The following is an 11,766-nucleotide window of genomic DNA, read 5'->3' on the forward strand; positions in this document are numbered from 1 at the left end:
ACTGCACTTAGGACACAATTAAAGCAACTTACCAGGTTTTACCTTAACGTTAAAAATTGCTAGGAGATAATTGAAGCTACTAAAAATACATTTACGTGAAAGGTATATTGTGGGAAAGAGAGTTTCTGAGCGCCAGATTAGTTGGTCTCCCCTGTGTGAGACACCCATGGAGAGCCATGGGCAGCCTCTGAGAAGAAAAGTCTCCTTATTGTCTTCATGTCTTTATGCCCCAAGAGCATAACCACTCAGCAGCATTCCACAGGTTGCTCAGGGAGATAACACTCCCTTGAAGCAGTGGAATAAAATCAAACATCTTGGCTCCTCCTGAAACCCACTCCCACCCATTTAAGTCCTGATAAATTAAAGATCTTAAGTAGTTGAGACACAGGCCTTTGCTCAAGGAAATTCACATAAACCACCACTGCTATACATCTTATTGAATGATTCACAAGTTCTCCTTTACTAGTTAATCCTTTTCCTCAACCCTTCTTCCCCCTCCCATCCACTCTAAGAACAAAGAGCTTATAAACCAGTAAATTGGGTACAGCTGAGAGCTCTGGGCCATGAGCAAGCCTCCAATGCTCTGGTCCCCTAGACCTGCCTTTTAAATGTGTATTCTGTCTCTTTGTAACTCCTTTATCTCCACCAAACTCAGGGTACCCACTAGGTGGTGTGGGGCTGGTTTCCCCAACATGTGTAAGAACAGTGAAACAGGCATGGAAATGTAAACTTTTGTCTAGGGTTAAATAATTTTTTTGAGTTAAAGTAGGAAAAAGCTGAAGGTTCAAAGAAGGGATGGAAGAATTGTGGAAATTAATCTTGCAGAAGAGGTTCTCTGTGGGCACATATTGACTAAATTTTTTTTAAAAGGGCATTATATGGTTTTTCTGTAAATTGAGCATTCAAATAAAAGGATAACAAGTCTTTCCTAATGCACTAATCTGCTCTTTGGCAAAATTTGTAAAGGGGTATAAAAGGTTTATGCATCTTTGAAACATCTGAGTCATCATTTTGGCAAAATAATTTATACTAATCTGAAATTTTGTTTTATAATACCAAGTGATTTAAACCTTGGACATTTAGCAGCCTTCTCAAAAGCAAACTTTAGTTTTGAAATTGTCTTTCCTAGCACCTGTCTTTTTGAATATATCAGAGGACCCCTGAAGTGTCCATAAAAGAGAAGTAAACAGGATTATCTGACACACTTAGGAACATGGGATGGCCAAAATGATGCTCATCTTTTTTTAGGTCATATCTTGTTAAGTAATGCTGATGTATGTTCCAAAATATTATGAAATTTCTAAAATTCGAATACCTGAGTATATGCTATCAATCATAATTAAAGTTTTTATGTTAAGTCATTTTAAACCACAGAGGTAACTAAACTTCTTTGTCAATTGTGTTTATAACTGCAACTACCCTGGACATTTTGCTATTCACAGACAATTGTTGTCCTGTTTTAATTATTTTCAAAAGATGGTTTATAATAAACTATAGAACTTAAAAAGGTGCTTTCAAATACATTCTTCCAACGTTGGAAACTGTAACATTAGAATAAAGGAAAATGTACAGGACTAATGAAGTGCTGAAATGTTATGGAATATCAAGCAAAACAAGAGTTAACTAAATGTACTGAACTCAGGAAGGTGAGGCAACTTTTCTGACTTTTGCTTGGAGTATTGCTGATCCATGTTTTGTTTTTCAGAGTTACGGAGACTTGCTTTGAACTATTTATGTCCTTTTTCAAATAGTAAGGTATACTCCTGTGATCAACATTTGGAGCATGTTTCCTCCAGAATTTGGAAACTTACTGTGAATATTCTTATGGAAATACAGTTGTTTTCATAAGTGCAATAAGAATTCATTTTTTCTTCTGCTATAGAACACAATTGGAGAAAGTGATTATTTTATCAACTTTTTCACTGGAAGAATATGCTTCCCTTTAAGGAGTCAATCTCAACTTTCAGACCCAATAAAAGCCCAGTGAGGAGACTGGCCTCTAATCCTTGTCTATGTAGTCTCTGTACAGGGAGGCTGACCTGTGGTCAGTAAATAATGTCACTTTTTAACAGGCCCAGGAGCTCCAAGTTTATTATGGGACCTTATAAGGAAAGGATCACCCAATTCATATGTGACTGAGGATACAAACCCATGGTTGGGCTTGTCTTCAAAAGGTCTTATCTGAGATTACTCATGGAATGAACTTCCATCAAAGCCAGTCCAAAAGGTATATGTGGAGATCATTATTATTGCTGCACTGTATGCAAATAATCAGATCAAGTATAAAAGTAAAGTCTATTTTGCAAACCATTCAGTCCTATGATAATGGGCCTTTGGATTGGCTTTGATGGATGTCAGATTCCTGCCAATTAAGCCAACCCCAATCTTCCTGTTTCATGGATAAAGGCCACATTAGTATCCATGGTTTAAATGAGATCTAGGTAACTCTAAGGCTATTGACAGTAGGTGGGTAAGACACATAGGTTAGAGTGGATAATTCCTATTCTCTAAGGGCCTCCTTGCTTCATGGGTGCAAGCTGCTTTAACAACCACAACAGCACCTGCCTAGCTTGCTTGAATTCAGGGATGCAAGGATGGAGGAAGAGAAAAAGAATGCTTTTCCTTCTTTCCCTCATGTACCCTGGGTATCTGCTAGAAGAAAAGGAAACCAGGGATGCCCACTCCCCTCTTTCTAAATGGGTGTCATTCATCTTCAGTCTGTACACCTTTAGAATGTATCCTGAACCCCTGGGATTCCTTTGAAAAAAATGCCTTCTTTTTTTTAAATTTTTTTATTTCTTCTCCTCTGTCCTCTCTTCACTGATAGGTAATTGTGTCTCTGTACTATGTGACACTCCATTGGATGCATCCTCCAATCTAGAAAAAGTTAATTTCCTAAACCTTAAACTGGTTGGATTAGTATTGGGCTCAGGGGAAGGGAACCCATACATTCATAAAACTAGAGACTCTGAAGATGGCCCCTTCTGCTGGGAACCCTTAGATAGGCCTCTGCCAGAGATGTGACTGCCATTTCCCCAGAACAGTGCCTCCTGTCCACAGGAAGCAGTTAAGATCCATCTTTGTTCTTACACTTAATCTAATGGCAGTTAGATGTACTTCTCAATTGGGGGACATGAGACAGCCAGATCGGACGGGGGTCTGCATAAATACTCCAACTGACCTGCACACTGGGAATGCATGCTAGGGTGGAGCCACAGAAGTTCATGCTGTTTGCAGCAGGGAGGAGTCCCTTCTACTCCTGTGTGAAACCTGGGATTCGAACTGTTAGGTGGGAAGCACTGTAGCAGGAACTTCAGCCTAGCAAGAGTCCCTGTATCCCCTTTTTCTCCCAATAAAACCCTGCTTTCCTCACCCTTCAAACCATCTGTGAGCCTAAATTTTTGTGGCTGTGCGAGAAACAAGGACCCTGTCTTTAGCTGAACTAAAGAAAAGTCCTGCAGAATGTCTTTTGGTGATGTCCTTTTTTGCAATGCATTTTTTGTGGAAATTGCTAGGCATTGTCTGTCAGAGTATCTAAAACTCTTGCTAGAATTGGGAAGTTTTTTCAATGATTTCGTTAATAGGTTTTCTAAACTTTTTTCATAATTTCTCCCCTTTGGAATACTAATAATTCTTAAGTTTTATTACTTTATGTAGTTTCAAATTTCTTGAAAGCTTTGTTCATTTAAAAATGTGTATTTTTAATATTTGTCTGACTGTATTATTTCAAAAAACCTGTCTTCAAATTCTGTAGTTGTTTTCTTCTGTTTAGTCTAGCCTATTGTCTAATCTTTCAAGTATATTTTATAATTCCTCTAATAAATTTTTATTACTAGGATTTTTGTCTGATTTTTTAAGATGATATGTATCTCTTTGATAAACTTGCCATTCATACCACCTTGCTTTTGTATGTTTCTTTTATCTTTATGTAGATTTCTGCACAACTAGAGCAACAGATTCTTTTTATCATTTAATTTACTTTTGTTGAAGATATTACTATGATATGGATTGGGTGGAGCTGCCTGACTTTGCTTTTGGTTGTGTGACTGTATAATTCTCTGTACAATTTCATTTGCCATAAATAGTCTTAGTGTTTTCTGTGCATTCTTTGGTGTGTTAGAGTGTGGTTATCAGTAGAGGCTGTGGTGAGGTTGTGCTGAGGTTATGCTGGGGACTGAAATGCCAGATGGGTCCTACCTCAGGTTTCAGTGGTAGTAGTGGTGGGATAAGTTTGTCTATCTTTGTGCCTTTGGGCAGTGTATTCTGGTACCTGTTTTGACAGTTTTAAGTAGGCAGATTATTGGCCTTCTGGGTAACTTTCTTGGATGCCAATTTTAGCCATTGCTAGGAGTGTACCTGTCAGGGGAGCAGGCTGTCAACCTCCTGTGGCATCTGCATTGACATGGGTGATGGCAGTAGCAGTAGTCATGAGAAGCTCTTCTAGTTACCATGGATTATGCTCTGGTGCTAGCAGTTGTTGCAGTGGGCTATGTAGGCTGGCCCTTAGGCAACTAGTTGCTGCTTGCAGGTGCTTGGTGGTGGGATTTATGCCTGACTTGTGTTCCCTGCTAGAAGTGGCTAGGTGATTCAGGTGTTGGCTTGGGTTGAAGAACACCCAGAAGCCTGGATCTTATGCTCTGTCTCAGAGCAGGGGTGAAGCTGGGTAGATGTAAACAAGGAAAACTTACACTTATACTCTTCAATAGTGGCTACATGCATTAGCTTTGATGGGAGTGGTGGGACAGTCCCCAACTTGTTAAAATCAAGACTAGAAATTTGAAGAGCATGTATTTGTGTATATATATGTATATATAATATTATATATATATAACATAATATATATTTTATATATAGTTCAATTGTGTATTAAATATATATGGTTAATTTCAAAGTGACATGGTTTTCCTTGAGAACCATTCAGACCAACTGATCATTTCTATAAGAAAGGAAGGATATTTCTTACTCTGCAAGAGAAGAAGGCTATTATCTTACTCTCTCTTGAACAGTTGGTAACATCACAAAAAATAGTGACAAAACAAAGACAGGTTGCACTTTTGTCTTTTTACGTATTCTGAATCATATGAGGAGTCTTTTCTGAGCTAAGAGGAGACTGTTAGTTATTAGATAACATATCTTTAAAAAATCCACTTAAGAAATTTTGGAGTCATCATTAATCAGAAGACATGGAGCATAGCACTAGGGCTGAACGTTAATGGACATATCACTAAAGTTTGCCATAAGGACATTCCAAATAATCTGTGTGCCTACAGTTATATTTGGACAGCTTCCATAAACAGGATTCTGGCAGTCAGGAGAGAAATTCAAATATAATTACAATATAAGCTCTTCCTTTAATCCACTCATCACAATCCTGCCTCAACCTGGAAATAATCAGAAAAGAGAGACAAATAAACATTAATTTAAAAAACAGACCATTTCTCATTATTTTACTGCTGGTGTCTGTACCAAATTGAGTTCCTATCTGGGTGGAGGAGAAGCTTTGAAAAGCATCCAGAATCAATGTTTTACATTTAGCTAGAACACGACTTTTTTTTTTTTTCCAATAAGTGAAGCATTAAATTTTTAAATTAAAAATATAAGAAATTTAATTGAAATATAAAAACTGTTCTTATATTTGAACCCCAGAAGCCATTCAATCTGATGAGAGTTTTTCAAAGGTTAATTTAGAATGAGTCAATAAACATCATGGAAGACAACAATGGGGAAGAAAGCCATTATCTATGTGTATCACAAATATAGACAATTTTAAATTAAACTGATTACTAATGAGAATAATTTGTACTAGGTATGATGGGTGGTTTTTACTTATATCTAACCATGATGATCAGTTAAATTTATTCTAACCAACAACATATTTAGTTGTTCTAGTTGCATGTATTTTCCAACCAGAAAAACTCAGTGAGGAAAATGCAAAATAAAGGTAATATTTTTGGAATACCCTTACAATATCAGTTACTATGCATATGTTGTATCTTAGTTCATTATTTTAATACTTAACACCTCACTTCAATATGTGGAAGTTTTGTTTTGAAAATAAACAATGAGAAATAACAATTACCCTTCCTAAAATAATAACTCATACATAATTAGATGATCATCACAATATCCCTATCATTTCAAGGCAGGTTTTAGGATAAATAACTGACTTACCTATAAAAATTTATGTTTCCAAAGAATATATTTTCTTTCTTTTGATATTGGTAGAAAAAATTAACAGGAAGTTGGCATATTCATTAGGTGAAATAAGTGAAACAAACTCCATTAATACAAAATGGGAAAGTATTATGTTACTTGTATATTTGGAACATACAGGTTATAATAATGTAAACTAATGACGTGAATTATCTCACAGAGGTTAAGTTTAGGTGATTATATTAAAGTGAGTTTAGTAAGTAGGAAATTGCTATCATTTGCACTAATGAGATTGTCAAGGTCATATACACACTCTATGTAATCTAAAAAAGAAAGAAATGTATTAATAACAAAAATAAAAATAAATCAATTTAAAGGGCATATAATTAAGCTAAACATTAAATAAAATTTATAAAGTGAAGGCACAATTTAAATATCAGTTCAGGAAACAGGATGAGAGATTCAAACTGAGGGAAATAATGACTAAGAGCAAATCAGTCAGGAAAGTAATGTAGCATTACAAAGTGCCCCTGACAGCAGCAGTGCTAAATACTTGCAGACTATATGAATGTTGACTGCTTTAGAAACTTGGTCAAAGTGATCATAAGAACCCATGGCAAAATAATAATGGATATGGCATTCAAGTTGCTCAGACAGTCATAGATTTGACTGGACCTATAAATCATAGTCAGTCTAAAAGGGTGAAGGGGAAAAAATGCACAAGACTAAAGTGAAGGTGGGATGTGCTAAGCATAGAAATAAGCTGTGCTGCTGAAAAAAGTATATTGTGTTTTCAGAAAAATAAAGTTATAGTAGAATACTAAAGTAGAAAGACTCTCTTATAATTAAGAGACCACTGACATAAAATTATGTATTTGTTAATATATATCCAATTTGTGAAAAACAAGTCACTGTAATAATGAAATATTGAAAACATTAAGCATACGTAATATACTTTTAAAACTATTGAGAACAATTAATAACTTGGAGTTTTTAAAGAAGCAATCAACTGAATTAAGATCTAAAACTAAATCTTTTTATAGTGAAAAAATAAGGTAAGTTCTAATGCTGCTTTCTATAAAGAATATAGAGAAGAAACATGGTATAAATTCACCTTTAGAATACATTTAACATTTGTTATAAGAAAGAAACATGATTCTAAACATTTAGCTAAAAACAACAATAAATATTATATACAGTATAAACCAGAATAGTAGTATTTTGTGTGTGTATATATATATATTTGTGCATGTATGTTTGTGCGTGTGTGTATGTGTGTGAACGACAGAAGCTTTTTTCTAGCAGTTCCTCCAAGAAAATCTGTAAAAATGTTGGTCTAAAATATGCAGAAATGCACAATTGGAAATATGTTTCTGACTGTGCTTAAACTTTGTAATAAAGATGTACAATTAAAAGAGATTCTCTGTCACTGGCCTGCCTGAAACAACTATGCCCAGAGAATGTAGAAATAGCTACGAGGATAGTTAATCTATATCCTAACCCTACCTCAGAAAACAATTCACACTGACCTTGTACAAGTTACTTAACTCTTGTTAAGCTTTCCCGTCTCAAGCAATAAAGACCTTATCTAGCAGTGAGCTGTGGGTATTGATTACCTAATGTTCTGAGAGTTCTGTGCAGATGTAAGAAACAGGACACAAAGGATAAATGTAAATTTTATAGACCAGGAGGCTTCAGTTAAGGCTTTCATTGATCATATACACATTCATCTCACTATTAAAAATAAATAAATTGGGTCGGGCATGGTGTCTAACATCTGTAATTCCAGCAGTTTGAGAGGCCAAGGCAGATGGATTAATTGAGGTAGGGAGTTTGAGATCGGCCTGACCACCAACATGGAGAAACCCCATCTCTACTAAAAGTACAAAAATAGCCGAGCTCAGTTGTGTATGCCTGTAATCCCAGCTACTTGGTGAGACATCACCTCACCTGGAAAGCACAAGGGGGAAGGGAATTCCTTTTCCTAATCAAGGGAAACTGAGATGCACAACACCTGGAAAATCAGGTAACTCCCACCCTAATTCTGCACTTTACCAAAGGTCTTAGGAAACAGTACATCAGGAGATTATATTCCACACCTGGCCCAGAGGGTCCCACGCCCACAGAGCCTCCCTCATTGCTAGCACAGCAGTCTGAGATCTAATGGAAAGGTGGCAGCAAGGCTGGGGGAGGGGAGCCCACCATTGCTGAGGCTTAAGTAGGTAAACAAAGTGGCCAGGAAGCTCGAATTGGGTGGAGCCCACTGCAGCTCAAGGAGGTCTGCCTGCTTCTGTAGACTCCCCCTCTGGGGACAGGGCATAGCTAAAGAAAAAGCAGCAGAAGCCTCTGCAGATGTAAATGTCCCTGTCTGACAGCTTTGAAGAGAGCAGTGGTTCTCCCAGCACAGAGGTTGAGATCTAGAATGGACAGACTGCCTGCTCAAGTGGGTCCCTGTCCCCTGAGTAGCCTAACTGGGAGACATCCCCCACTGGGTGCAGACTGACACCCCACACCTCACACGGCTGGGTATACCTCTGAGACGAGGCTTCCAGAGCAAGAATCAGACAGCAACACTCGCTGTTCAGCAATATCTGTCTTCTGCAGCCTCTGCTGCTGATACCCAGGCAAACAGGGACTGGAGTGGACCTCAAGCAAACTACAACAGACCTACAGCTAAGGGTCCTGACTGTTAGAAGGAAAACTAACAAACAGAAAGGACACCCACACCAAAACCCCATCGTACATCACCATCATCAAAGACCAGAGGCAGATAAAACCACAAAGATGGGGAAAAAGCAGTGCAGAAATGCTGGAAATTCAAAAAATCAGAGCGCATCTCCCCATCCAAAGGAACACAGCTCATCACCAGCAATGGAACAAAGCTGGATGGAGAATGACTTTGACGAGTTGAGAGAAAAAGGCTTCAGTTGATCAAACTTCGCAGAGCTAAAGAAGGAACTCAGTACCCAGCGCAAAGAAGCTAAAACACTTGAAAAAAGAATGGATGAATGGATAACTAGAATAATCAATGCAGAGAAGGCCATAAAAGAACTGATAGACATGAAAACGATGACATGAGAACTACATGACAAATGCACAAGCTTCAGTAACTGATTTGATGAACTGGAAGAAAGAGTATCAGTGATTGAAGATCAAATGAATGAATTGAAGTGAGAAGTGCAGAGAAAAAAGAGTAAAAGAAATGAACAAAGCCTCCAAGAAATATGGGATTAAGAGAAAAGACCAAATCTACGTCTGATTGGTGTGCCTGAAAGTGAGGGAGAAAATGGAACCATGTTGGAAAACACTCTGCAGGATATCATCCAGGAGAACTTCCCCAACCTTGTAAGGCAGGCCAACATCCAAATTCAGGAAATACAGAGAATGCCACAAAGATACTCCTCGAGAAGAGCAACTCCAAGACACATAATTGTCAGATTCACCAAAGTTAAAATGAAGGAAAAAATGTTAAGGGCAGCAGAGAGAAAGGCCAGGTTACACACAAAGGGAAGCCCATCAGACTAACAGCAGATCTCTCAGCAGAAACAAGCCAGAAGAGAGTGGGGGCCAATATTCAAAATTCTTAAAGAAACGAATTTTAAACCCAGAATTACATATCCAGCCAAACTAAGTTTCATAAGTGAAGGAGAAATAAAATCCTTTACAGATAAGCAAATGCTGAGAGATTTTGTCACCACCAGGGTTGCCCTATAAGAGATCCTGAAGGAAGCACTAAACATGGAAAGGAACAACCGGTACCAGCCATTGCAAAAACATGCCAAAATGTAAAGACCATCGATGCTAGGAAGAAACTGCATCAATTAATGAGCAAAATAACTACCTAATATCATAATGACAGGAACAAGTTCACACATAACACTATTAACCTTAAATGTAAATGGGCTAAATGGTCCAATTAAAAGACACAGACTGGCAAGTTGGATAAAGAGTCAAGACCCATCAGTCTGCTGTATTCAGGAGACCCATCTCACATGCAGAGATACACATAGGCTCAAAACAAAGGCATGGAGGAAGATCTACCAAGCAAATGGAAAACAAAAAAAAAGCAGGGGTTGCAATCCTAGTCTCTAATAAAACAGACTTTAAACCATCAAAGATCAAAAGAGACAAAGAAAGCCATTACATAATGGTAAAGGGATCAGTTCATCAGGAAGAGTTAACTATCCTAAATAGATAAGCACCCAATACAGGAGCACCCAGATTCATAAAGCATGTCCTTAGATACATACAAAGAGACTTAGACTCCCAAAGAATAATAATGGGAGACTTTAACATCCCACTGTCAACATTAGACAGATCAACATGACAGAAAGTTAACAAGGATATCCAGGAATTGAACTCATATCTGCACCAAGCTGAACTAATACACATCTACAGAACTCTCTACCCCAAATCAACTGAATATACTTTCTTCTCAGCACCATATCACACTTATTCCAAAATTGACCATATAGTTGGAAGTAAAGCACTCCTCAGCAAATGTAAAAGAACAGAAATTATAACAAACTGTCTCTCAGACCATAGTGCAATCAAACTAGAACTCAGGACTAAGAAACTCAACCAAAACCGCTCAACTACATGGAAACTGAACAACCTGCTCCTGAATGACTACTGGGTACATAACAAAATGAAGGTAGAAATAAAGATGATCTTTAAAACCAATGAGAACAAAGATACAACATACCAGAATCTCTGGGATATATTTAAAGCAGTGTGTAGAGGGACATGTATAGCAATAAATGCACACAAGAGAAAGCAGGAAAGATCTAAAATTGACACTCTAACATCACAATGAAAAGAACTAGAGAAGCAAGAGCAAACACATTCAAAAGCTAGCAGAAAGCAAGAAATAACTAAGATCAGAGCAGAACTGAAGGAGATAGAGATACAAAAAACCTTCCAAAAAATCAATGAATCCAGGAGCCGGTTTTTTGAAAAGATCAACAAAATTAATAGACTGCTAGCAAGACTAATAAAGAAGAAAAGAGAGAAGAATCAAATAGACACAATAAAAAATGACAACGGGGATATCACCACCGACCCCACAGAAATACAAACTACCATCAGAGAATACTATAAACACCTCTACGCAAATAAACTAGAAAACCTAGAAGAAATGGATAATTTCCTGGACACTTACACTGTCCCAAGACTAAACCAGGAAGAAGCTGAATCCCTGAATAGACCAATAGCAGGCTCTGAAATTGAGGCAATAATTAATAGCTTACCAACCAAAAAAAGTCCAGGACCAGATGGATTCACAGCTGAATTCTACCAGAGGTACAAGGAGGAGTTGGTACCATTCCTTCTGAAATTATTCCAATCAAAAGAAAAAGAGGGAGTCCTCCCTAACTCATTTTATGAGGCCAACATCATCCTGATACCAAAGCCTGGCAGAGACACAACAAAAAAAAAGACAATTTTAGACCATTATCCCTGGTGAACATCGATGCAAAAATCCTCAATAAAATACTGGCAAACCGAATCCAGCAGCACATCTAAAAGCTTATCCACCTTGATCAAGTGGGCTTCATCCCTGGGATGCAAGGCTGGTTCAACATATACAAATCAATAAACGTAATCCAGCATATA

Source organism: Macaca mulatta, chromosome 2 (assembly GCF_049350105.2).
Source record: "Macaca mulatta isolate MMU2019108-1 chromosome 2, T2T-MMU8v2.0, whole genome shotgun sequence".
In the NCBI taxonomy this organism is placed as follows: Eukaryota; Metazoa; Chordata; class Mammalia; order Primates; family Cercopithecidae; genus Macaca; species Macaca mulatta.